Source organism: Lichenostomus cassidix, chromosome 8, assembly GCF_008360975.1.
Source record: "Lichenostomus cassidix isolate B80296 chromosome 8, HeHo_3.0, whole genome shotgun sequence".
Lineage (NCBI taxonomy): Eukaryota > Metazoa > Chordata > Aves > Passeriformes > Meliphagidae > Lichenostomus > Lichenostomus cassidix.
Genome location: NC_139489.1, coordinates 2676633 through 2704101, shown reverse-complemented (window position 1 = coordinate 2704101; position 27469 = coordinate 2676633). Strand labels below are relative to the sequence as shown.

The following is a 27469-nucleotide window of genomic DNA, read 5'->3' as shown; positions in this document are numbered from 1 at the left end:
GATGAGAACTTATCTTTAACCTTTATCTCTAATTCTTCTCTTGGAGAAGGGATGAAGTTTTGAGCTTTTTTTTTATTATTCCTTGTCATTCTTTGCTGAGGGAGAAAGCACAAAATTGACTGAGAAAGGAATTTTATTCTGCAGCTTTTAAAGAGGGCAAGGGCATTGCAAGCAATGGAGATTAAAAAAAAAAAAGAAAATGAAACTATAAAGAAGTACTTGACAGTGTCTCTTCTGCACTTATTGGAATATGCTGCTCAAGCTAAAAGAGAGGGCAAGAGGTAATCTGCTCTGCTATTTGCTTTTAATATGATCATGTTTTTGGCTCCCACTACATCTAATGCTGCTTGTATCGTTCAAAAACACACCTCATTATCTCCTGGTAAATGTTGAGCTGCTGCAAAATCCATTGTAGTGGGTAGAATGCCTCTGAGGTCAGGGTGTACATGAAATATGTAAGCTCAAAATATGTTTGCAATCAGTGACAATACTGCCTGCTAATGTATTATTGCACCATTTGTCTTGTTCTAGGTCATAAATATTTTGTTTCTTAAGGTTTAAGGGAGCTCTATATCAGAGACTGAGCTTCACGTAACTGGTTTAGTCATGGTTGCTCTGACATTTATCTTGGATGCACCAACTTGTGTGTAGTCTGCTAAAATCAATACATAAAACATGTAAACTTAGTTGGAGAAGAGTGGGTGTCTTTTAAGCTTTTTTCATGTGGTAAGTATAGGGCTGATATGAAAATCATGCAGCTAATTTAAACAAGGGCGAGGGAGAAATTAGATTTTTCTCTCTGAGCCTCATTTTCAAGGAATGAAAAGCTCAGTCCAGGTTCAATGCAGCATTCTCGGAAAGTTGAACAAAATCAGTCTTTGTTCTTCGGTGAAACTTATCTGCAGAGGAGCTGCATAACTTCCTGTGAAATCCAGCCCTGCAGATGTGCTGTGCTCGTTGTCCCTCTGCTTCTGCTTCCTTCGGTCAAGGAGTCAAGAATGGACACTTTGTGCTGGGGTGAAAATGATGCTGCCTGGTTTGCCCTCTGCTGAGCTGGAGCTCTGCTCACCAAAGGGACACGACTTCCTGCCAGTTACTCTGCTGTTTGTTTATTTGTCAAGTGGAATGGGATAGCCCTCAGTGAAACCAAAGCCTCTCTCCTCCAAACCTCGGGAAAAGAGGCAGCAGGTTCTCGAGCAAGTGCAAACAACCTGAACTGATGCTGTAAATGCATCAATGTAGGCAATATGCAAGTGGGGAGAGTGGATGTGGTAGACAATAATTAAATAGTTTAGCTCTAACAAGCATATGACCAGAGTTCAGGAGGTAGCTGATCCACTTTAACGAGTCAGAATATAAGAAAGTGAATTGTAGCAAATTAAGACTTTAAGTGGTTGGGCTATAAACCAGAATAGAAATTGATTTTCTAATAGTCTTGCATACTCCAAATATCCTTAAGTGCTTTATGTTTTAAACAGAGTAAATGCATAGCAAAATGAATTGCCTATTATGCACCAAATAGTACATTTGTTATTAAATCCTAGAACAAGACAGATTTTACCAGTATCTTTTCTGTAGGGATTTATTTAGCATAAAATTTATTTTCTAGAATGAAATTGTCCAGAAAGCAAATCCCCATTCATGGCCCCTATGTGTTAGCCGCAGTATAAATAGCGTTAATAAGATCCCTGCTCCAAATAATCTGGGGTGTTAGAAGGCAAAAAGCACATGGGGTAGCAAACACATCTGGCTTTCTCTGTTTGTCTCTATATATCTTTGTGTTATATTGTCTCAGCTAAATGTGATGAATCAAGCATTTTCTGACTTGCAGATTGCCACAGAGGTGGGTATGGGAATGACCAGAGGACTCGAGTGGGGCAGGGAGAGGGAGTTACAGAATGAAGTGGGAGGAAAAAGAAACCAGAAATACATTCAGAATGAAAAGAGGCCACAGTTGCAGAGCAAGAGAGTTCTGAGCAGAAGCTTGGCTATGTGGAGGGATGGGAATACCTGTGGGATAAGTTTGTGTTGCTGCTGAGTGCAGCTAAAACTGCTGAGCAAGGTGATCTCGACTGGGGAAACTGATGACTGCAGGTCTGAGAAATAATGAAGGGCAGAAAGAGTAGGACAAGGGGATGGACAGAGGTGAGAAGATGGGACTCGCAACTTGTCCCATCCCTAGGGAGGAAGGAAACATGCTACTGCTGTCAGGGAGATACTGGCAGAGGTATGAGTGGAGAATATGAGTGCAGAGCCACTGGGTTCCTGCAGAGCTGTCAGAATAATGCAATCTGATGACACTGAAGGGGGACAGGGTTTAGTTTTCCTAATTTTTTTGCTTGGTTTATATTAATATAAAAGTAGCTATAGTGATGTCTGTTCACAGTCTGTGCAAGTGTTTTGCATTGTTTGATACATAATACTTGCCCATTTTCTCTAATTTTACATTAGTCCAGGCAGCTTTCCCAGTAATGTATTCCTGACTCATATTTGTGGTGTGACATTTTTGATAAGTATTGTCTGGGTTAATCCACTGTGGAATAATGGTTTGGATGATGCACCAGAGCCCTGGTTTTCCAACACAAATAAGTGTAGTGAATGTTGACTCCTTTTAGGAAGGTGATCACTATATTCTTAGGTGAAGCAATTATGAGGAAGAATGTGATTTCATGTTTGTTTATTTTAAAGGCAAAATGAGACGTTCTAGGCAAAGTACCATCTTTTTCTGACTGGGGGGTTGGGGGTGTGCATGAACGTGCTGAGCTCTCTTGCTCTTCTGTCTTTCTGCCTCATTTGGAACATATTCAAGTACTGTAGGTTTGGAAGCCCAACTCAATCTGAGGCTTACATAAACTGCTGAATAAAAAGGTGATTATGTGCCTGCATGTTTCTATATGACAGCAAATACAGACAATATGGGCCAAGATCAGTAATCTTTTGGTGACAAGGTGGCATTAGAATGAATGATCTTATTGAAGTACCTGAAACAAGCTTTTCTTCAATTGTAAAAACATAATTGTTGTTTCAGTTGCACCAGAAAAACTCACAAACTTGCACTAGTTTGATGAAGCATTTTCCTATCCTTTGATAAACAGTTCTCCTGATTCCTCTGGTGACTATTTCACTTTCAAGAGTCAAGATTTGCCCTGTTAGTGAAAAGTATCTGTAATTTGTAGGTATATCATTGCCTTAAGCTTCCTCTTAACATAATGTTGTGCCAATTATTAGCAGTGAATTCTCATACTATGATACTGGTCCTGTTAAGTACCCAGAAGCAAGACTGTCTAGCCAAAGTGTAGGCAAATAATTTGCAAAACTGTGTGGAAAAAATAGCTCTTTGACTTTTAGGTGATGTTTTGTGGGAAGCAAAAAGAAGGCATGATCCCAGTTTTCTTGTCCACAGCTAACTGATGGTCGTGTTCATGTCTTTATTGATATTTATTTTCTGTAATTATTATTATTTTTGGAGCAGCTTTTTGTGTAAATATTTATTGTGAGCATACTTGCTCTTTGCATTCTGTTCAGGGCTTCTTTAGTATCTGTGGTCTTTGAATTCAGTGGAAAATAAAGTGGTGTTGTGACAGGTTTTGCACGGTCTTGAGGTGGCTGAGGACACAGCAGTGCCCTGGCTCAGGGGAAGGTTGTGCAGGCAGGAGAGTGTCCCATCCAAGCCAGACCAACCTCCAGCAGAATTCCCAGAGCTCTGCTTTGGTCCCTGCCTAGCTGAGCATCAGGCTCAGAGCAGTTAGATTGCAAGAAGTCCAGGATTTCTGAAATGGGAATTTTGCTGTTTAGATCTTGACCCAGAGGTTCAACAGAAAGCTGATGGGGAAGGACTTGGATTCTACATTTTACCTTCCAAGAATATGCAAGCCATATTATTACCCCTCTTTCTTATTCTCTTTTTGGCAAACAATTTTTTGTCTTGCTGAATTACAAGTTATTCTCAATAAGCTGAGCCTGTGTGCAAAGCTGAGGGCCTGAAATGTACTCTTACCCACTACATGGAGCTGTTTGTCTGCATTATCTCATGCAAACAAGAACTTTTTTCTTCTACTTCTTATTGATCCCAGTAGGTGAAGGAAGAAACACCTGATTTATTAGTCATTGGACCCCTTTTCTGAGGACTCAGCATCTGAAATAAATTGGATGGGGTTAGGAATGTACTTAGACCCAGACACAATTGTTTGTGTGCCTTGTCTTTACAATATGAAAAAAACTCAGAAGCAAATTCAAAGTGTCATTAGTGTCATGCTATAAATAAACAAAATGCTGCACAGATAAGAGAATACCACATTTTCCATCTTGGAAACAGCTCACAAGCCATTAGGTACAGCACAAGATATAGAACCACAGATTTAGAAAGGAAAAGTAAAGACAGATAAGTGCTGAGGAGCGGAATGAAAAAGCAATCTGTGACTGTGATGTTTGGATTTTCCATCCTGACATGAAACTACTCCCTCTAGAAACATGAGGAGACATCAGTATTATTTGGCAAAAGGTTGTGCCTTGTTCTGTCTGCCTTTGAAAGGCCCTCTCAAGGAATGGGCAGCTGACCACAGCTGATCTGATGGAGTTTCTCCCATGATGGGAGAGTCCCAGGGGCAATTCTGAGTCCTCTGTTTCTCTCCTGGACCAGCAGGAGTGAGGTGTCAGGAGGCTGGATGGGAAGCACTAGAGCACTCTGTACTTGGTGGATGCCTGGCCTGATGCATATCTATGGAGCCAGATATCACAAAGAACTGCTCCTTCTGCACCTCAGACATCTCAGGAATCAGGGAGGTGTAACACATTAATTCTCTTATTTTCCTCTTTTTTTTTTCCCCTATTTTGCAGCAGTCAAAGCAACTTTCTCTGTCTGGGCTGTCTGCAGCCCAGTAGATAAGAGAGCAAACACCTCCCATAGTGACAGGGACTCATTCCAGCTATTTGTTTTGAGTTGAATGGTAGATCTTGGAAAACATGTTTTCCATTCATAAAAAGGACCAAAAAAAAGCTACTCTTGATACTTTCTAATGCCATCCTCTGGAGGCTTGAGGCCATGTGTCTCACACCCGTACGTTGTAGGTCTTGCTTTTATAGACTTTGTTTTTCACTCCCAGAGATTTATTGTCCCAGTGCAGAAACAGCCTGGCTATGGCTCGGCAGTGGAAATGTAGCCATCTATTTGCTAAGAACAAGCTTGTGGTTTACCAGAATATTTCTGTTTCCTTCTGAGGTTTCCAGCTAATGAAGGGGAATTTATCCAGTGCATTTATTGACATTAAAATAAGAGTTGCAGTCCATAAATAATCCCATTGTTGTTTTAGTTTGCAGTTTAAAACATTTTGTCAGCAGCATTGTCGTCCACTGTGACTCAGCTTGTGTTTGGGCTCGTAGTATTAGAGCTGGTAACACAGACATACATTCCAGCTGTTCCCACCAAGAAGGCTTCAAAGTATGTTTTGAAACCATTCCCGAGCTTTTTAGCACTGAGCATATTTGATCCCAAGCATGGAGACAAGTTCACAGCTATTCCTCAAGTGACATCTCTGAAGATAAAAGCACAGCCCCCAGACTGATTTCTGCATTCATGCACACTCCTGCCAGCACAGAGAAGCAAGAAACCCTGTAAGGGACAGGTGAAGTGGTAGGAAAAGAGCCACCTTGTGCTTTACCCACTCCCAGGAATCCTCCTGGCCCTGAACTCCCTCCAAAGGAGTGTTCATAGGAAAGGATGGAGGTGAATAAAGGTACACTCTGCAATCCCTGCATCCTTATATTTCAATCTGTGTCCTAGAATGTCAACCAGTTCTTTCACATCTTTCAGCCAGAGTTATGCTTTGCAAAAGGAAGTCCTTTAGCACAAGGAAAAACTCAGGACTTCGGAATTAAGGCAGTAAAGAATTGTATTTGCAATATCGTCTTGTTTTAATGGGAATGTCCCGTGGATACAAGAAAAAATATCAAATAATTTCTACATAACATCCTCTTTGCTGGCAGTACACCATGTGTTGAATAAGATTTGATTCTCAAATATATGAAGTAAACTATTTTCATAAATTCTAAACTCATGGCAAATTTTCAACCTGATTAATTGAAACTTTAGCCTTTCTTGGTGCATTGATTTTTATTATCAGCTAAGATTCCTGCAGATTTTTAAAACCTGTTTTGAAAAATAAAAGGAGTCATACTAGAAGAGGCAAGTACTACAGACTTCCTTCCAAAATGCCTTTGTCTCTATGACCAGTTAGCTGGAGGAAAAAAAAAAAAGATTTTTAGAATGACATGTCTTGAATAAACTACCTTCAGAGTTTTCTCTTCCATGATGTCCAGTCCCATAGATTATACAGGAGTGTAAATATGTCTTTATGGTCACAAAAGTGTTATCTTGCTGTTAAATATTCAGTAATCCAGAGCCACTTCAACAGATTATGCCTGACTTGCTTGTAAAATTTGCTTACATAGAGCTCAGCCCTGCCAAAGCACTTCTCTAGGTATTTACCTGCATGCTCAGCCTGCTGGCTGCCAGTCAGCTGGTATTAGCAGGAGGACAAGTGTGACACTCAAGAGGTAGAGCAAAGAAATAGGCAGGTATTCAAATAGGCATATGAGCCAGCAAAGAGGAGTGGTTTTAATATTAGTAGCATTTTAATCTTGTTCTCCAAACAAAAGAGGATTTACTTATTCATGGCTCAAGAATTACAAATTAATGTGTGGAACTGGAGTTAGAACCGAGGACACTAGAAATTCCTGCGATTCAATGTATTTATTGTTTTAATTGTTCATATTTCCTTTGCTTTGAGGGATTTGTTCTTTGAGAGTAATGTGATGGTCATTGCCACATCTGTCTTGGATTCCTTATTCCTTAAGAATAGCCCTGAGCAGAGAGTGATACACAAGTCTCTCATTAGGAAGGAGTAGTCTCAGCCTTTTATGTAGCTGTAGATGCTAAAAGGCACTGATTTAACACTGCAGCCTGAAAGTCCACCAGCACTGCTGAACTCAGTAGGTCTTGTGCAAGAAAGACATTTCCAGAGAGACTTTAAGGACTTTTCTGTCCCTCCTGATTAATAATAAAATCTTTTTTTCCACTATGAGCCAGTCATAGCAAATTCTTATCCAAAATGGAAGAATAAGTAAAAATCGAAAGGATAAGTTGAGATTAGTTTCCTACAGCATGTGAGACTACAGTCTTTGAATTCAAAAGTAGCCCTGTGGCATTACCTACAAACTGGAAAGGGAAAGTGAGGTTTGCCTGAGCTTGCACAAATCATCATCGGCTCAGTAAGCACAGGCACTCAGCATCCTCTGTCTGACAAAGGTAATACAGAAGTGTACAGAGCCTCTGCATTTTCACCTGCTGGCCTCTCTTTCTTCCCACTCCCTGTAGATCTCAAATGTCAAAGCTTGCTGGAGAAATCCTCCCAGTTCCCACTTGTGTTTTTTGGGTCCTTCTGCACCCCTCTCTTCCTGCCTGACCTACAAGGAAGCAAGTTTGCATGGAGAGATCCAGAAAGGCCATTTCTCACGGCACCAGAGAGCCTGAAATATATTTTACTTTTGGCAGAACAGGGCATCCTAAAGATGGGCATTATGTGCAGCTATAGCAGATGTTTCTGGATACACAGAAATTTTGGAATGAGGTTATGATTTGTGTTAATATCAGCTTAGCCATAGCTCAGATAATGTCCTGGAAAAGAGATAATCAGTGTCCAGTTGCACCTCTGAAGATACAGAGAAAAAATAAAACCCAAAGAAGGGCCTCAGCTCGTAATTAGGTTTCAGGTAACTCAACAGTTACATTTTATGTGGGATATCAGCCAATCATGACAACAGATTTAGACCTATAAAACCAGATTGAAAGAGACCAAGAAAATGAATGGAATAAGCTATTCTGGATATTTATTTAGGATGGCATTATTTTTGAAAGAATAAATCTTTGGGGATGGGATAGTGAATCATTTTGGCGATGTTCAGCAATTGTGTCCTCCCTAAGCAAAGGCTTAAATATTGACACACCTCTGATATGTCAAGGATCTTTTTCCTGATGATAACCTGCTTCCTTAATTATCTACAATTGATTTGCATAAGAGTCATATTGAGATTATTACATGACCTGAAAACTACCAAACATTGTTAACTTAAACAAATGTTTATATCAGCCAATCTTAAACCAACTGGACATTATATAGAATTCAACAGGAAAACGAAAATTCTGTCCTCCTGAGTAAGAACTTTCCCAATTGGCTGGCACACAGAACGAGTTCATCATATAGATGCCAATTTACAAATATGTCCAATAATAGTAGGGGGAGCAACTGTTCCACAGCTCTGCCAGTGTTCATCAGACACAGTGACAGTAGCCACATCATTAATCTCATGGTATATTAGAAATAAAGTCACCGGAATGGAATGGTGTCAAAGGATAAATGTTTCCCCCTTTGAAAATAAACTTCTCAGTTTCACCTCATTGTGTTGCCTTTTTTTTTTTTTCTTTCCCCCTCCCCCTTTCCACCCGCCCTCCTATAAATCCTTTGGTTTCACCTGGCATTTAGGTAACAGTAGGAGACCAATATCCTGTGTCAGAGCTCATTCTACAGTTATCAGTTTAGCATACCCTTAAATCCCCACGATTGCTGTGCCAAGACCAATCCTTCCTCTGCGAGGTTAAACATATGCATTACATATTGAAACAATGTAAGTAGCATGTAATTAGCGCTGTTTATGCATTCGCACTTTAAATTATACTTCTAAACCTATGATGTTTTTCAAGGCACTTCATGTTAGAGAGACTTAAATGAGCATTCATCTTGTCATTTTTAACTTTATTCATAAATAACCCTCTAAATATATTTGAATGGTTTATTACATTAGAGCCCATGAACTGACGTACACATTCTTCCCTTAGAGAATATAGTTCTTAATAAAACATCCTTTAAAATTATAAAACCCGTGAACATGGCAATTAAATTTACAAACAGTGTCATCGACAACTTTGACAAAAGATGTTTGAAGAGGGGGGAGTGTTGGGGGACCTTTTTTCTGTCCTTTTTTTCCTTTTTTTTCCCCTCCTCTTTTTTCCCCCTTTTTTAAAAGCCTTGTTCCATAAGGATTATAGCTCCCCCGCTGTTTGGAAAAGATAATTTCACTTGTAACACTAATAACTTGAGCAGGGAGAAGGCTGGCTGGGTGAATGGAATGCACTTCACTGCACATCTTGGCTTCGCTAGAAATCGGAAACAGATGGTCCTTGCGGCTGGCTTCCCACTCGGGCCCGCTCAGTGCCAGCCTGTGGTCGTTGGCTGGTTGCTGCTGGCACTGTGTGACTTGAACATAGTAGGACAGTGGCAAAAGAAATCAAATCTTTTTCATTGAGCACCAAACTGTAATGAAATTTGACAGATCTGACATTCTATACCCAACATCTAGTTAGAATATATTAACCTTTTAGTTTTCTTGAGCTCCTCTCTTACTAGTTATGAATCTCCTTATTAAGGGTTCGCAGTGGCTCTGGAGATGGCAGGAAATCAGTATCTTCTGTATGCCCTCTAATGCTGGAACTCAAATACATAATTCAAATAGTAAAGGAAATGAGGGGCTTCTAACTCCTCCCAAATTCTTCTACAAAAAAATCGTGCTAGTAATAGAAATAGTAGTTAGGCCCTTTTGTTAATATTTCATTCTAGGAAGAAAAAATAATAATAAGGTGATATTCCACCCATGTGTACTCAGAATTTTCTGTGTATGTTTTATATCCCCACCCCACTGGGCCAATGCTACCTTTGATCCAGCTGCGTCCAAACTGACTTTGGGAGTTCAAAAAATACTTTTATTTATCATTCTATGAATTTGTATTTACTTAAATGCTATAGACTTGTCCAGGGCAGGATTCCTGCTTTCCGTCTAAAGGCTTCTCCCAATATATGCTTGATATTAGCTTTATTTTAGACCCTGTTCAGTCTTTCTCGAGGTCATGTTGGCTGTCTCATGGGCCTTGAGCCAGCCAAGTGCATGTTCCTGGGGGACAGGGACCTCTCACGGGTGAAGAGCATGTTGAAATGCTGTACTGAGTTATGGTCACAGATTAGGAAATAGCTGGTTATATTTAGACTTAAAAATAAATCTGGTTCATGTTCCTTTGCGTTTTGGGTTGATAGAGAAGAATTTTTACTTATTTTTTTAAAATGTTTGTATGTGTCATTCCTTCGCCTTCACTCCTTTCATCTGTTCCTCCTGTTTCTTTCAGACATGAAGTCACAGCACTGTCTGTGATGTCAGTGTGTTTCCATATTGACAGACCGTTCTGTCAGAAACAAGATCTTGATGCTTGTTTCAGATGAGGCAAAAGGGGAATACAGATGGTAGGAAGAAAATCAGAGGAGTGAGAGGGGAGCAGGGAGAAACACACACAACAGAGCTAGAGGGGGAAATGCAGAGTCCAAAAACAACTTTTCCTGCAGAGGGCAAAGGACTACTTTCCCTGAGTTCAGGAAGATCATCCAAAATGTGTGTGTAACAGTAAGCAACCAGTAGAAGCTTTAGTGTTGCGCTGGTTTTGGCTCAGGAGTCCTTGAAGGTGCAGCAGCAGTGGTCACATGCTGCTTCTCTCCTTGTTTACGCCTTCAGCAACAGCAGATCCTCTTGATTGAAGCCAGGATTATAGGATTTCCAAAAGCTAGAATACACTTGTTGTCAGCAACTTTGCATCAGTTCAGAGGCTGCCCAAAAATCAACTGTCTGCTCTCACATGGCACTTGAACTAATTGTTGCTGTTCAAGATAAGGAAATCCTCCTCGTGACTCCTCGAAGTTGAGGCTTCCCAAGGAAAATGCCTCTAAAATTGGGAACAGATCTAAATCACACTGTTGCAATCAGCTGAAAAGGTTCTGAGCAACTGCAACTGGAGAAATAGGGGGAGGCAAAGGTAATGAAGAAAGGGTTAATGAGCAATGGGTACCCTGCAATTAATAGATAATCCAATAACAAGGTCTAAGATCCTAAAGATGTGTCTGGCACTGGGAGCTGCCCACAGTTCTACCATGTTTCTTTTACCAACGTGAACAGTAGAAGCCAACATTTGGAGAAACCACCCACTATGCCAACATTTCTAATGCTCTCACGCATTCGGTTTCCAGTAGACTGCAAAATGCCAGCTTGATACAGTCATCTGAATTAGTATACTTTATTAGCCTTTTTTTAGCATTCTTTCCTGGTTTCATACACTTGATAGAAACAATGTCCTCACCCAAATGCGCTGCTGTGGGAAGATGGAGCAGCCTGCTCGTGCTGTGTGATCTGTGGCAGGTAACTCTGCTCAACAATTAGCCAAATTATTTGTGGGTAGTTGGCCACTTCTCCAGTAGGAAGTCAGAAAGAAACTGGCAAGTGCCTTAACTCAGTGCTTGAGGCCTAAAGCTGTCAGAAAACAAACCTCTCCTCCTGTAGCCCATGACCATATACACCTAACTTATTTCCAACTTGAAATACCACTCCATACTGCAAGCATTTTTATTTTGCAGCTGTGTCTGCACAAATGCCGATGCCACACGAAGGCTTTTTCTTTCTTCAGAACAGATCTGATTTAGAAGCAAATATCTTTGTGGCTTATTAGTCTTTGGAAGGCATCGTTTTGTCCCAGTACTATTCACAGGGAGTGTTGTGCAGAATGCTGATTGACAAGAGTTAAATTCAAAACATGTAGCCATTTTCTGGTGTGTGGTTTTTTTCCTGATTGAAGGAAAACTACTTAGATGTTTGTTTCCAAAACGGCATCTGTCAGCAATCAAAGGGGAAAAATTGCATAAAACAAATGCAATTGTTTGGAGTAGCATTTCCTGGATCATGTTAAATGCTTGATTTGCTCCCCATTATGCTCACCAAATAATTTTATTTTCCACAATAATTGCAATATTTAACATGTTGTATTTAATCTTGTTTTAATGCTATTAACAACAGCCGCTTATGAAAGGAATAATTGCTCTACGGGTAAGAACCCACCATCCCCAGCATCAGAAAGAACAATGGCAAAGTTAACTGCACCTAATTGTTCTGAATTTAAAATGCTGTTAACTAACAGCACTCCTCATTTCTTTGCACATAACCACTCCATGGTCAGGAAGGAAATGGTTTCATGCTTCTGCCATTCATAATCTGAAAAGTGCACGTTCTAAAAAAAAAAAAAAGAAACTTAGTTGGTGTGTTTATAATTAATATTGGGAGGTAAAAATCACATTTTGGTATAGGAAGAAGAGGTTAATACAGCAATCCAGAAAAAGTTTGTCAGTAGATCTCTAACTATGACAGGTGCTAAAGCCCATATAGAATACAGATTTATCAGAATTTGACTGGAATGACATGCAGCACAACTGGGGATGAAATACTAAATAAATAATAAGCAGGGTGGGTAAGTTGATGGGTTTGAGAGGTAGGAGCAGAGAGAGCAGCATAAAATTGAATCTGACACCAATTCAAGGGGCTGATTGTTACTAAGCATTTTGCTTCATATTTTATGTGATTATTTGGAGGGAGGTTTTTTTTCAATAAGCAGTGAGACACTGAAAGGACAGGTAGTGTTAGCAAACCTGCAGTAACAGAAGATAATAAATACTTTGGCCAGCCAGAGCAAGGACAGTTCCTGGCACAGTGTCCATCTTTTTTTTTTCTGGACTCGAAATAAAACTTAACACTTCCCATGCTAGTCAGACCCTTTCCTGTAAACAGCAGTGGGATTGTACCTGCTATCTGGAGCTAAAAGCGCAGACTGGGATGCTGTAGTAGCATAGATCATTCACTGATGTGTAGTCCAAATAGATTGTAAGGCTGGGGCAAAAAAACTCCCAAACCCCTGCATGTTACATTAGCAGTTCATGCTTACACTAAATCATTTGCTTATCATCTCGCACATCACAGAAATGCAAGGGTATTATTGAAGCTCAATGAAAGTTAGTTCTGTCCTGTACTGAATGGCAGTTCTGTAATCTGTGCAGTCCGGAATTACGATTTTGCTGTAGCCAAATAGTCAAACAACAGTTAATACACAAAATAATCCAAACAAGAATTGTGCGCCCACGAGCTCCTCTTTCTGATGCAAACAGAAACAGATATTGTTTAAAATCCAGTGGATGTTTTTAATACATTTTCCTCTTGTGTCCAAATCACAAAAAGATTTGCAGAGTGTAGCTGTTTCTGAGTGAGCAAGCTGTATCAGCCACAGCTCCACAGCCCTAAGAAATATTTCTGGCGAGAGTTCGTTTGCCAGTTCAGAAGTTCATTTTTCCGAGCACTTGAGGAAAAGCACTACTGTATAGGCTGGAGTGCCCTGTCAGGGAGTGTGGTGGTCACAGCCGAGCAACCGTCGCTCCGTGTGACACAGCAGGGTGATTTAAATGGAAAGCATTCACTGCCTGCTTAATAGTCAGCTGTCATAAAATAATGCTGCAGTTAGGTTTACAGTGCACCAGAAGAAGTGGGGAAAAGATGAGGAAATATATGATTATCTCTGACTTTGCTGGCCGGGAAAAGATTTTAATATTAGATAATAACAGGATTTCATAACTTTTCAAAGCAGTTTGTTTTGGGGTTCTCTGTTCCCAAGTTATCTGTCAATCCCTTGTGTAAATTTTGGAGCGTGGTAGAGAAGTTTTGCAGGAGGGAGAAACAAACCTCTGAGAGTTTGGTGGTTGTCACCTGATGTATTAAGTGTAACATTAAAAACCACATTAAAAAAATATGGTAGCAAAATTATATTTAAAATATATATCGAAAGGGAATTGGTCAGTTCTTAGGGGGCACTTTGAACCTTCATATGAAAAGTCATTCATTTAAATGATATGATCTGATATCTAAAATCAAGAAGGAATAAAGAGCCAAAACTTCAGCGTCTCAAAAAAAAATGAAAGTGCATTTGATTCCTTCAGAAAGCGTCTGTCACTGGATCGAGAAATTAACTTGGGCAGTTTATACTTTTGTTTTGCCTTTCACTGCTTAAATTATTGTATGCACAATTATGAAAGAAAGAAGGACGCGATCTTTTTCTTGTTTTGCTCAGTCTTTTCCCCCCCAGTCACGTACATGAGAAAAGTAGCTGTGATAAACAGATACTGAATCAGACTGAAAGTCTTTTAAAAAAAAAAAAAAAAAAAAACACCCAAAACATTGCATGATAGTCTCTAAGCAGTTCCATCTGTCAAGCAGAAATTTTAGGCTAATAGCCTGTGGCGATCTCCCTCCACAGTCCACTACCTGCCTTTGTCCTATTAAATCTCTTTATTCTTCTTAAAAAAGAAAAAAGAGGAAAGGAAAGAAAAACCTTGCAGACCAAAATCATCTGAGTGATGAAGCCCTAATTTTGACCGCCTCTCTTTGATGTTGAGCAGTGGGTTCTTATTTAAAAAAAAAAAAAAGAGTGAGTGAGAGAGGGGGAGAGAGAGGGAGAGAGAGAGAGAGGAGAAGACAGTGCTAGGAGCAGATGACTTTTCATCTCCACTTCACCTTGCCACTGGGTCTGTGAGAGATTGGTTCATTGTCAAGGAGATTTTTTTTTTTACCCATGATTCCATATGGTATGGACCGGGCTACATGTTGCCCAACATGCCAGTGCAAATGTTTTCTCAATTAGGTGTCTTATCTCCCGTGAGTTAGCATCAGATGAAGCTTGCTGACAGCATAATGGCAGGGAAAACCTCCGACGGCTCCATCAAATGGCAGCTCTGCTACGACATCTCGGCCAGAACTTGGTGGATGGTGAGTTGGCAGCAGGGCTGCTTTTTTTTTTCTCCCTTTTCTACTTTCCCTCCCTCTTTGACAAAATGTCCCAGACCTCACATTTATCAAATTAACATTTGATTTTTTTCACACTCTTCAGTAGAGCAGCCTCACACTTGTCCCACTTGTGTGCTTTCCCCTGTGTAACAGGAGACCGTTAATGTGCACTACAGTTTCCAGAGGGAAGCTTTTTCAATTCTCCTTAAGGGAAAAAAAAAAAAAGTATGCAAAGAAGTAGTTTGAAAAAGCCTTGTTGTGCAGAGTAACTTGTCTCAGTCGGCTGCCTAACGCTCAGTTTGTTTTATTTTATCTGCTGCTTTCCAGCGTCCGTGTGCGCGTGCATTTTTTTACCATGCAATATTTTGTAAAGAGGGAAGGTGGAAAGTTCAGTCCGTTACAAAGCGAGTCGATCCCTGTAAAAGCTGGAACGGTGCGGTCGTGGCGTGGTGTAAAATCATCACGTGTGAGGGGAGCGCGGTTTGCGAGGTGCTGCCTTTCATCCGAGACCCCGATCTAACTTTTCCCTCCGCTTGTTTGCGTTAGAACAGGTTCCCGGGCTGTGCTGACCTGGAGCCATGTGTTACAGATCCCACATAGTCTGGCTCTAGCTGCTTTTGGGCACAATTAAAGTTTCAATAAAGTCCCAACGTGCTCTGTAGAACGAGTTAACTAGCATGTCATGGTCAGCCGGGCCAGACAACCTTTGACATCTTGAATCTATAAGAGGTATAGTGAGTTAGGAGGATGCACAATAGCCCATTGTAGCAGAAGATGCAAGTCCTGTTGCGAGGAAGAGAGTCCTCAAATCATTACTGCCCTCGTTAGCGTGTTGTCCGTTAGGGATTAATTCGTTAGCAGCGCATTTTTAGTTTTCTGTAATTATTATTCTTGTGGCAAGCGTGAATTCTTCCAGTGAGAGGAAAAGTTTGCTGCCAGGACAATGAATGTATTATCCGCTCCTAACTGGACCGTGAACCTCAGCTCATTTCACATAGATATCAGTTAAAAAAGGACTGGCGAGTGGAATTACAAAACAAGGCATGATCACTTTCATTGTATGATACGCTGAAACAAGTCGGGGGCTTTCCCTCCCCCTCGCCGCCCCGGACCAATTTTGGTATCATTTGGAAAGTTTAAGACCTCAGAGGACTTGAAAGACTTTTAAAAGTGAGATCCGGAAGGTTTTTATTCTGCAGCTTGGTGGTGGCCATTGTGTATATCATGTGGCTTGTATTTAAAGGTGTTTGGGCTCGGGGTTTTCCGTTTTGTTTTGTCTAAACTCTTAATTTTTTAAGCGTCTATTAGAGGTTTGCCAGCGGTTGCCAGTGAAATGTAACATGCAGCGTTTGGTTAATGGGGATAGGGAAGGCTAACCACTTTACTTATAGTACTGATTTTCCAATTAGACTTTCTGCCAGGAGAAGTTGGAGGGGGAAGGGGTATTTGCATGCACATAAACTGTTGATTATTCATGTGACTTTTTTTTTTTTTAGCTTGTTAAACCCCTGTAAATAAGGCTATTGATTTTTACTTATCGTATTCAAAGCAAAGTTTTTCAAGTACCTGTTTTAGCCACAAGATTTATATCATGCTGTGATTTTGCCTTATTCCAAGGCATTTGTATATTTTATTACCACTCCTCTTTTATTGTCTATCGGCTGCTTTTATGATGAGGTACGTCTGTGTTTATTATTTAATAAGTATCCTCAAATGTTGCTAGGCAGTTATTAGCACTCTAGAGAAAGTGTCCGAGGAAGTTTCATTTCAGTCACATCTATTTCACAGATGTTTTAGTGCTGTGAATATAATATGTAAAAATCCTGGAAACATTTAGTAATGCACTTGCCTAAAAATAAACAGTTTTATAACCACACATGCTGTTGTTTAGATTAAACATTGCAGAAAGTTCTCCTTAAACTTGAACATCACACTATTTATTTTCTAACAGAAAAAAAAAATCACAAAAATAGCCTTTTTTGTAGAAGTTGTGGTAGATAAGAGACGTTATTTTTAGCTGAAATGAATAATTCAAGATCTTTACAATAGATGTGTTAATTGCAAATAATTTTCATACAAAGTTTCAATTATTGATGGAGTAATAAGCAGTTTTTCATACATTATGAATCTAAAACATACAACAAAAATAGCTTCTTTTTTTTTTACCCCCCAACCCTCATCCCGTTTGCGACATTCTTTTCATCAAAAGTAAGCTAGAGAGCAGATTTTAATGTTTTAAAGACAAATAAAGCTTTGAAAATTACCTCATGCATCGTCTGGCTGCACAAAATCTCAGCTGCACAGTGCTAAACTTCGGTTTGGTACTGCCAGCATACAAAGAGATGAGTGAATACCCCTTGCACCCATATGGACTCAGCTGCCAGCACTGGGATATGCAATTTTGCTTTTTAATGAATCGTAAACAATTTGTGTGTCAAGCGAGGGAGTTTGTTTTCTTTCTGGAGCAGGTTCTAAATCCATTTGAAGCTATAGCTGTGTACTGTACTGGAGTATTATGCCCAAATTTAAAGGTTCTGTGTCATTGGGATGAAAAGACCTGTTATAATGAAAGAAACGGCTTTATAAAAGGCTGGGTGTAGTAATCTCTCTCTCTTTCTTTCTTTCTTTCCCCCTCTCTGTCTCTCAACCTCACACTCTCCCTCTTTCACCCCAGTCTATAGCATGTTTATAGCCAGCTTTGGAGATAATGGAGATTGGTTGATTGCATGATTAGTAAAATGAATGGATTTTAGCATTGGGCAAAGCAGCTTGCAATTTTGAAAGGTGGCTTTAAAATGCAGAGTTCTAATTTTGACCTTATTTTCTTTCATAGATAATCTTTATTAATGCTCCTTTAATTCATTTTTCCTCATCACAGCTAGTTTTTTTCTCCAGCCATCTGATGGAATGGCTAATATATTTTATCTTACTTGCCAAAATAGCAAGAGGTCAAAGTAAAAGAAAAAAATGTTATTTCTCTTTCTTATAGACAGTTGTAAATGTTTCAAACTATTTCAGCAGAATCCACAGGATTTGTACATTTCAGCAACAATTGCATTTGTCTCCACTGTTTTAAGGCACTCTCACACCTAATCTACTTTTTTTATGCTTTAATCAAGTAAATGCAGAAAGAGTTATTATTTTGGCTGTATTTTAATGTGTCAGTTTAGCATAAAATTTCCCCCAAATGCTGTAAATTTGTGTAAGAAGGAGTGATACTTACTTTTAATATATATATGTATATATAAAATAGCAAATAATTTAACTGATATAGGAGCCTGAAGATATGAGATTAATTTGCTGGAAAAATTGTCATTATTTTGTTATCATTGGCACTTTCAATTTAAATTTGCCGCTGCCATAAAGACACTAAAGGGTTAGCTATAGAAAAGTTTCAGTACTCTGTCTTGCATTTGTAACAAATATGTGCAGCTGTGCTACTTTTATAAACATTTATTTCAAACTGATTATTTTTTTAAAATTATTTGCCCTAGCAAGCCACTATGATGTGACTATAATATGTTTAATAAGGGATTGTCTGCAAAATTCCTTTGCAAGGGGTTATTGAAATAGATGTGCAGCAAAGGTATATACTGGAGAAAAATCCTCCATGGCAAAACAAAACTAAAGACCCCAAACTGGGCCAAATTCTGCTCAAGGTTTACGCTGCCATCAACCTGGAGTCGCTGCCTTGGGAGGAGCAGAGCGACTCCAGGTTTGCTCACCTGAGTGACTGAGAGCCAACCTGGACCCATAATTTGAGTTATCTTCATCCAAACAGTTTCAAACACCCAAACTGTTCTCTTTGTGAAACATCTGAAGGGGAAAAAAAGCCTCATTAATAAATAAGAAGCCATTTCAAATGACTCCATGTATGAGCAAACTGCTCTTATTGAATGCGACAGTTAAAGCAGATCTTCCAGTCATTTCCAAAATAATTATTTTCTAATTTTACTATCCCGCTCTTGATCCAAAGTTCAGCGTAAATGCCTTTATTTACCATAGATGCCATGAGTAAATAAAACCAGAATTTATTAAAAATAGCCAGACTAGACTTAAAATGGTCATTTAGTTACTTTAAAGGTTTTTAACTCAACATCATTTTTTCACTGAAGCTCTTGGTGACTACTTTTCTTCCACACCTCTGTGCTCTGTTTTTTCAGAGGAATAGCTGGAATTGCTCAGGTAATTCATGCCATTAAAAAAAAAATGAAAATGTCAGAATGTTGCAGCATTTCCATCAATTAAGAATTAATAGAATCCTCACTGTAAATCTCATTGCAAATGAAAAAAAAATGATGGCGCATCTAATAAATACTTAATTTTATCATATGGAAAGTTAGTTGGCACTGCCAAAATACTCAAAAAAGTATTTTTTGTTTGAATCACTGAGCGTATCTGTACATACTCTCAGTCCAAGTTTATCATGGTAATTCCCACATGCTGTTGAACCGTCCGTGGCTTTGCTGATTGTGCTTCTTACTTATGATTTACTATATATCAAAAAGCATACATGTATTAATAATTATCCTGCTCCTGTCCCTATAAAAATAACAAAGTGTGAACAGTGTAACATTGCAGCATGGATTTCCTTTGTTTTATACAGTAACTCTTGTATATTCATGCACCGCTCAGCTGCTGTATAAATATTTTTAATAAAATTATTCCTTCTCTGTCAGGGTTGCTAAATTCTCTGTATAGCTTAAACACTTCAGTGCATCATTACGCGTACTTTATGTTGTCTTCATTTTCTATACATGGCCTCCTTTTGCTTACAAGTATTTGTCCTAGTTGTTTTCTACTCTTTTTCCTTCACCTGTCCTGGATATTGCCATGAATGTTTCTAATTTAAAGCTAGAGGAGTCAGTGGCTGATTAGAAGACAGGAAATTGGAGGATTAAACTGTCTGGTTGAACTTCCTTTACTTATCAGTACTGTGTAACTCACACTGGATTATAAACTCATTGGGACAATTTCTACAGTGTATCAGTACTTCTGTTTTCTTAGTCTTTATTTTCCTGGAGAAAGTACAGAAAATGGGGAAAATGGGCCATTTGCAGCTAAAACCCAATACTTTTTAATAACACTGAAGCACTGGAAGTTTAAGTTTGTACAAATGTCTTCAGGTATGAGAATTCATTCAATTTTAAGTCATGCAGGTCTATAACACAGATTTAAACTCAGTATGTAAACAACTAAGCAACAGATACTTTCAGGGAGGGGGAGGGAAATGACATCATTTTAGTAAGAGGAGAATGCGCCATGTTAACCCTTGTTCAACCCTCTTCCCCTCCGAAACTTTCACATCTGCTGTGACATGATGGTGTAGCTGTAGGATATGCTGAGGAAAGGCTGGAGAGAAAAGCCTGTTTATCCAAAAAACTTTGTCTGGGCTCCCAGTGCTGCCCTCTGAGCCAGGAGCCGGGGATGTGACATCCTCGCTCGGTGTTTGCCGGGAGGAGGACGTTGTGCAGGTAGCAGTGTCACCAGGAGGGGAATGAGGAAGAGCACAGCTTTGTCCCCTTAAGGGACAACTCATTCTTGCTGGTGATCCCCATGTCTTATTTCCAGAGCTCGCCATGACCCCTGGGTATGAAATCATTGTGATAATTGGGAAAAGCAATACCATGATCTGGAGGGTCTGCATTGTGAAGGATGAGCGAGAGAACTTCCAAGCTCAGTCCGTGCTGTAGCTGAGGTGTCTCTGTGCTACCACTCACCATCATTTAATTTTACACACTGGACTGAGATCTGAAGGTGTCAAAACTGTGTTGAAAACGGGAAAAGGTGGACACTACCTGAAAGGTCTAACATCTCGATCTGAACCCGGGGGCTGCCATACTAATCATATATGCCAGTTTAAACACCAGGAGTGGATCTTTAAATGTACTGGGATGCTTGATGGTTTATGGCAGTCTGACCTTTAAACATTAGGCAAGTTCCCCACTATTACTGGGAGTAATTGATAATGGACATGAAAATAAAAGAATATTCTGAAACTTTTTGTTGCCAAAGTCCCAGTAGTTTCCATGCAAACAATCCGAAACTTCTTACAAATAAGGAAATAGATATTTGCTTTCCTTAACTTCATATGAGAGGAAAAGGTAACATTTTTGGTTTATCAAAATGTTCCCATGCTTTAATTCCAGAGTGAAAAGAATCTCAGAGTGCTGCTTGAAGCATCCCTTTCCCTTAGATGTGGTCACTCCCACTGATTAATATTTAAAGATTATTTTAGGATGAATAGATTTGTTTCTTCATTGATATTTGACGACAAATATTCTGGTACATAACAGCATGGTTTGGACTGATAATATCTTTGTTATTTCCATAAGTGTCACTAGGAACCTCTTTCACAAGTGCTGCAGGTAATAATTGCAGAACTCGTTTCAGGAGCTCGAACTCTTTGTTCGTGTTCAGACACATGTTTTGAGCATGGAATACACTCATACTTTATCCCCACACAAAAAGCAGAGGCCCTGCCATACTCCCAAGAAATTCAACTGATCTTGAAGCCGGGGAAGCCAGTCTGAGTGAGGATCAGGTGCTGCACAAACCTGCAATAGCTCTTTTGCACAAAGGTTTTAGCCCTTACATTCACCGCAATGGAGATCTCTAGATCTATTTTCCACAGAGGACATTAATGAAGAGTAATTATCTCGATAAGATAAAAATCATTAGAACACATTAAATAGATGTGTTGACTAGTGGAGTGAGATTCAAAATATTTTGCCTGTATAAGCGGATCTGTTGTTCTTTGGTGGTTTGTTTTTTTTTTTCAGAGGCTGTGAAACGCAAAGTTAGCAATACAAGTAGGGATGGGTGGAAGTGTTGGATAGTACAGATGGCACTATAAGCTTGTAGGCTCTTACTACCCATAATTGCAATGCCCTTGCTTTCAAAGGAGTGCAGGTTGCCCTTGATGTACGCAAACAGCCATATTAATTTCACAACCCAAGTGGAGTCGCACACACGGATTGAGGTTGTCAATAGGAGCAGTGTGGAAATTAAGAGCACAAACAGCTCTCAAATAGGCCTTTCTGCTTTAAACACAACTCAAAAGACACAGGGTGTACGTGGTCACTGACAGGGTATTTCCATAACTGAAAGTGTGAGTAAATTAGAGGGGAATTTTTCCATATATATTTTTTTTTAATCCAGAATTCAATTAGTCTGAACCTGATCCTGCATGGAAATACACTGGTAAAGAAAATGGAAAGTAGAGCATGTCTTATTGGTTTATGTCAAGGGAATAGAAAGAGTTTTCCAAAGTGACCCAAGTTAACCTTTTGTGTCTAATAAGAAAAGAAAAAATCTGTCTCATTTGATCATTCAGTCAATATTTATATTTGCTTTCAGGAACAAATAGAAACAACACACATGTGCACTTCTGTTTGCCAGGGTTTTTTACTAGAAATTTTCTTTTGTGATTTTATTTGAAAGAGTGTGTTAAGAAGAATGGGTTAAATGGGTTATTTAGGGCAGTGACTGAAAGGTGAATCACCAAGGTTTTACAAGAGCACAAACAGGATGAGTTTTCAAGGATTGTAAGCAAACACAAGTAAAACTCAACTTTATTCATGATCTGCTGCTAATGAGGACTCACAGTTTAGACAAATTAGGACTTGTTGCTTCCTCTCCTTTTACCTTGGTTTCCGAAGGAAATCAGCTCTCTGTCTGCCATGTGCATGGAAGGAAATTAGCTAAGGCACTATTTAATACACACAAGGGATTCCCTCTTGTTCAAAAATAAGCGAATAATCCTCTAACAATTTTAAAGAAAATATTAATTTCTTTTACAAATTGTAACTCTCTAACCTGATTTTATAGGATGCAATATTTTCATTATGGAGATAGGTAGAGTAGTTTAAATTCATTATTTTTCTATGGACACCCATTCTTTGTTCTTAATGAAGTTTTCTAAGAGTTTTCCACAGACAAACAGGGGAAATACCTTCCAGGGAAGTACTGAGGGCATGTAGGAAGAGGACAGAGGCTTAAAATGGTGGCAAATCCCTTGGTGAAGGCCTGGCTCCTGGCAAGTAATGACCATTGGTAATTTCTAACAAGTTTGTGTCAGGAACTGGAAGTGTAAAGAATAGAAGAATGGATCAAAGAGTGGGTGCTCACTACCAGCACTGTAAAGGAGGCTGGAGGGAGGGCAGGCTGTGATATGAGAATGTTTCCTGACATTAGGAAGAGCAGTGGCCAAGAGATCACACCTGAGCAGAAGAACTGAATGACAGGATGGGGTTTTTTCTCCTTTTCCAATCACTCCTTGAAGTTATTTCTTTTCCATTACTTAAAATCCCATTCAGTAACATATGGGCTCCCAACTGCTCTGGTCCTCCAGTAACTGGACCACTGCACAGATAAATCACTTTGTGGTTTATTTTCCTCTTTTTGGAGGCAGAGGCAGGATTTGAATTGCAGAGCAGCCACTCATTTGTCTAAAGTCTTCTGCACTGAGGCAACTCCATAGCAGGAAGCCAAAGAGCCACAGGACAGCAGCAGTGGCTGAACAAAGTAAGGCTCCATGCCAGCTCCACGAGATGTCCCCCATGACCAGTGGTGCAAGCATTTCTGATTGCATCTCCTTGGTTCCCGAATTTCAGGAAATGTTTTAGGGAACTTTGCTGTAAACTCTGTCGGGTGATAACTGAGAAAAGGAAAAAAAGGGGGGAAAGAATGTGAAGAGCAGGCTGGCAATGTGCTCCTGTGGCACAGAGATTCAGGAAAGCCCAATGCTCCACTGATCATGTCCCACAGCCCTGCATCCTGCTGTCTGCCACTTGCAGCTTGCCAAAGTGTGGTTTCACAGCACCTTAACCTCTCCCTTCTGTAACCAGCTGTTCCCATCTCTGAATAGTACAGTCCACCTTTCTCTTGCTTGCCCCAGTTTTTTACTCTACTCCTTGATCGTGGAACTGGTACTGCATAAATCCCAAGATCTTTGCAATAGCAAAATGCAGAGAGACCAGGAACAGCAAAAAACCTAATGAAAAAAAATGTTTTGTCTTGCCAAAAAGTGAATTATCATCAGCCTAAGAACAGTGAGATGGGCTGGGGACTTTTATTTTCATTTGCAGCAGGATAAGGGGCTGGAGACGAAATATGTGGAAGCTGTACTCTGAACAGCAGTGTGGGACCAAGCCTTCTGGAATATGAGAAATACAGATTGATAAGGGTGGAACAGCAGAGCTGCAGAGTTTTGAGGATGGCGACAGTTTCAATGTGATGCAAACATCTGTTCATATGCTCTGAATTGAAAAAATCAAACACCTGCACTCCCATATATGTGTTCATGGCTGCAGATTCCTTTGTTCTAACAAGTTTTCTGGGTGCATACTGCAGGACAGGTGTGCACAAGCTTGGTGTGGAATTGTTTGTATGCTGTGGGTGTTTGCACCTGCAAAATGCAGGTGCCTACTTAAATGTGTTTCTCACAAGCAGATAGGTGATGTGTTTCCCTTGGTTTCTGTGCAGGTTTGCCAAAATTATGATTTTAAATTCTTTATGCCTCATCCTTCTCTTGTATGGAGTAGAATAAGAAAACTCACCTCAGAAAGGGTGTTGGACGGTAATTAATGGGTTTTCAAAATTCTCTGTAGATGTTATAATTGCAGTATTTGGGCTTTTTTTTTAATAAAATTTACTTGTGAATATAAAGGTTTGCAGAATTAGGGAACTAAAGACAGGGAAGACTGTGGAGTCTTTCCATCTCACAGCAGTCTGTTTTTTACTGTTTATTTATTGCTGACTTTTATTTTGCCTTTAAGCCAAACACTATGGGTTACTCATATAGCATATGCTTCTTCACTCTGCACACAAGTAAAAGCAGTGATCTCCAAATCAAGATAATATTTTAATAAATCTTGACTGAGGATGCCTGAAGTGGTAAGAATGCTCACACTGTGTAAGACTCAGGCATCTCCATGCATGCCACTGTTTCATATTAAGCAGGAGTTTGGTAAATCGGGTGGATTACTGGGATTTCATTAGAAATTAAATGTACAATTATTTAGATGAATTTTTCACATATGCTTGTGGGCAAACAATTTTTGATTAGTTGTTGACATATAGTACACACAGTGAGTGTGTGTGTGCGTGTGCACATGTATATTTACATGCACGATATATAAATAAAATACAGACAGCAATGCAGTGTTAGGAAAGTCCGCTGGTAGTCATTAATTTGACAAGACTTGTATAGGGATGGGAAGAATGATCTTCTTCAGAGTGAAAAATTGTTTTCACTACATCACATTAAGATATTTATACAACGGGCAGTGTAAGAGCTCAGGACCAAGCACAGCTCATCTCAGGTCATTCTACCTATCTCTTTGTAGATGTTCCTCTTCCAAATGATGCTGTGGAAGGAAAACTGTGTAATGCCTGTTAGTGGCCTGGGGTTGCAGGATTTGCATCAGTGGAAGGAACTCTTTCCATTTAATTTTAATTAGAAATAAGGTGATAAAGCTGGGGAAAAGATTTGTAAAGATCTGAAGTGTCTGAAGAGGAGCGGCTTGAATAACACTGTATTAGTCATGAGGCGAGGAAGGAAGAATGTTGTCGTGATTTGAAAGTAACATTGTTCAGTAAACGAAGATGTGTGAAGCACTTGCTAAACTAAATTAGTTCCGAGGTTTGATGCACGTTTGTGAAACTCTGTTCATTGAAGCTTTGAACAATTGTGAGGAAGAAAACAGAAAATCATTTATTAAGAAAAAAAAAGCTTACATTCTCTTATGGTGGTGTTTCTCTGCAGCGATTTGCTGCGACTTTTCATATCTCAGAATCATTAGTTGGCACAAATAAATAGACACAAATAATAAAGTGTAATTATCTGAATTTTATTCTGAGATCCCAATCTAATGAAGACTTTTCTTTCCCTCAAACAAACAGATGTTGTAGAGAAGTTTTAGGACCCTCTGCTCCTAATTTTTCTAAAGAGGCTGTTCCTCAACAGATGACCTTTTTCTAATGCATGGATTCATTATGCAGGAAGGGTAAATCTTGCGGTCTGAGTGTCCTCTGCAGAATATAATTGAATAATTGTAGCCACATACTTCATATTGTATTATCTTGTGATTAATTTTTCTAAGAGTTGGTGCTCCAACCTCTTTGTGGGGAGGGGGGACAGTGCCTGCACTCAGGTCATGTTCTCACCTCCTTTTATTGCACCCCTGACACTCACCCATCCACCCAGGATATCTACCTTTGTGCCCCTACACTTGTTGCTGTCTTACTCACTTAAGAAGTACAAATAGCCCCAGCATTGCCAGCTGCAGTCCCAGGCTGGATCATTACTCCAGATTTGAGGTTAATCAACTGCAAATTCCATTAGCTCCATACAGAGTGAAAATAAAGAACAGACGGTCTCGCATGTGAGCCAGAAGTCAGGTGCAGCACAATACGGCCAGACTTCAGGTAGAGGCATTTTTTCCCTTTGGCCAACACCTCTGAGATCAGACCAAAGGAGTAGATCAAAAAGGATTTTCATTAAAGTTTTATAGACTCACCTTTTTTTTTCCCCCCTTTCTCTTTTCTCTCAATTTCCAATTGCAAACGTTAGTTCTTCATTCTGGTGGCATTGTAACCCTTTTTTCTGCTAAACACTGTGGAAAGTTGTTGTCAAGAGTTACATTCTCAAGCACCTTATGTTCTTACCTACTTGTTGATTGTGCAGCTTGTTTTATTGCTTGAGGAAAGGCTGGGTGAAGTTTGGGAGGGACATGGGGGCACATCACTGTCAAAGACTCATTTACTGAGATCCAAGTGCTGACAGGCACATGCACCTTGTGAGCTCTGCCACGGATTTCAACAGGACTCACAATATCAAAGCTGGGCACACAGGAGGGCAGAGGCAGGAACCAGGCCTAGACGCTTCCCTGCTGCTTTTATTCCGTGCACTGTCTCCCCCCCCACTCCCCTGAGATAGTGGTTTTGTTTGTCATTGGGGGTTTTCTCATGAGTCCATTTAAAAGTAGTTTAACTACTTCTTTTTGCTGCAAGAAGTCAATATTTATAGATTTCTTTTTAAAAATTAATCTGCAGTTGAATGCAAAAATAATGCCTCTGATAATCTGAATTCTCTCAAGCTAAAGCTTTCCCATCAAACAGAAAGGACTGCAGGAAAGCCAGGTTTTTAGGCAGAAGTTGAGATGCTGCTGCACTCAGAGTGCTCTGCACTTTCCAGGCTGAATTCTCAAAATGTCCATTAGCACAGTGATTGCCAAACAAAGTGAATTTTGTGTGCTGTGTTTTTTCTGTGCATCTCTCTCTCTTCACCCAGTTTTGATGGGGAAGGGAGGTGCCTGTGTGTATTTGTGTGTATATCTCCCTATATACATATGTTAGATTATCACTGGCACACCATTACAAAAGGTTAGGGAAAATATTGCTGCCAACAGAACTAAAGATTAAATAATCCAATCTCTGGGAACTGTAAACTAACAATCACTATCACAAACGGGCCCTTTCTAATCATAGTTTGTGGTGGAATGAAAGATGCAATTGTCTGGAATTGATGAATATGGGATCCATGCTGGCTTCAGGGTCAAAGGTGACTTCATGCAAAGGTCCCTTTCTCTCTGGCACTGCTGCCTTTGTATAGCATAGCTTGGCAGCTATCTCTTTGCACTTCGGCTACCTGCCAATGCAGCTGGTACTGTGCAACTGTCTGGTACAGACTACAAAGCATCACTCAGCAACCAGCAGCTCCGCA

At 39.7% G+C, this 27469-nt stretch overlaps 1 long non-coding RNA gene across 5 annotated transcripts in view; it reads left to right on the top strand.

The window, feature by feature from the left end:
- The window catches only part of LOC146433634 (uncharacterized), a 143651-nt gene that overhangs the window by 45505 nt on the left and 70677 nt on the right, over positions 1-27469 (top strand). For 2 of the 5 annotated variants that reach the window (XR_014853658.1, XR_014853662.1), the window contains exon 4: positions 14600-16646. The exons of 1 other annotated variant lie outside the window; for it this stretch is intronic. This is a non-coding gene — a long non-coding RNA (uncharacterized LOC146433634). Of the gene's footprint in view, positions 1-14599; positions 16647-27469 lie in introns of those variants that run through there. 2 more of the 5 variants (XR_014853661.1, XR_014853659.1) reach the window with 2 other exon arrangements.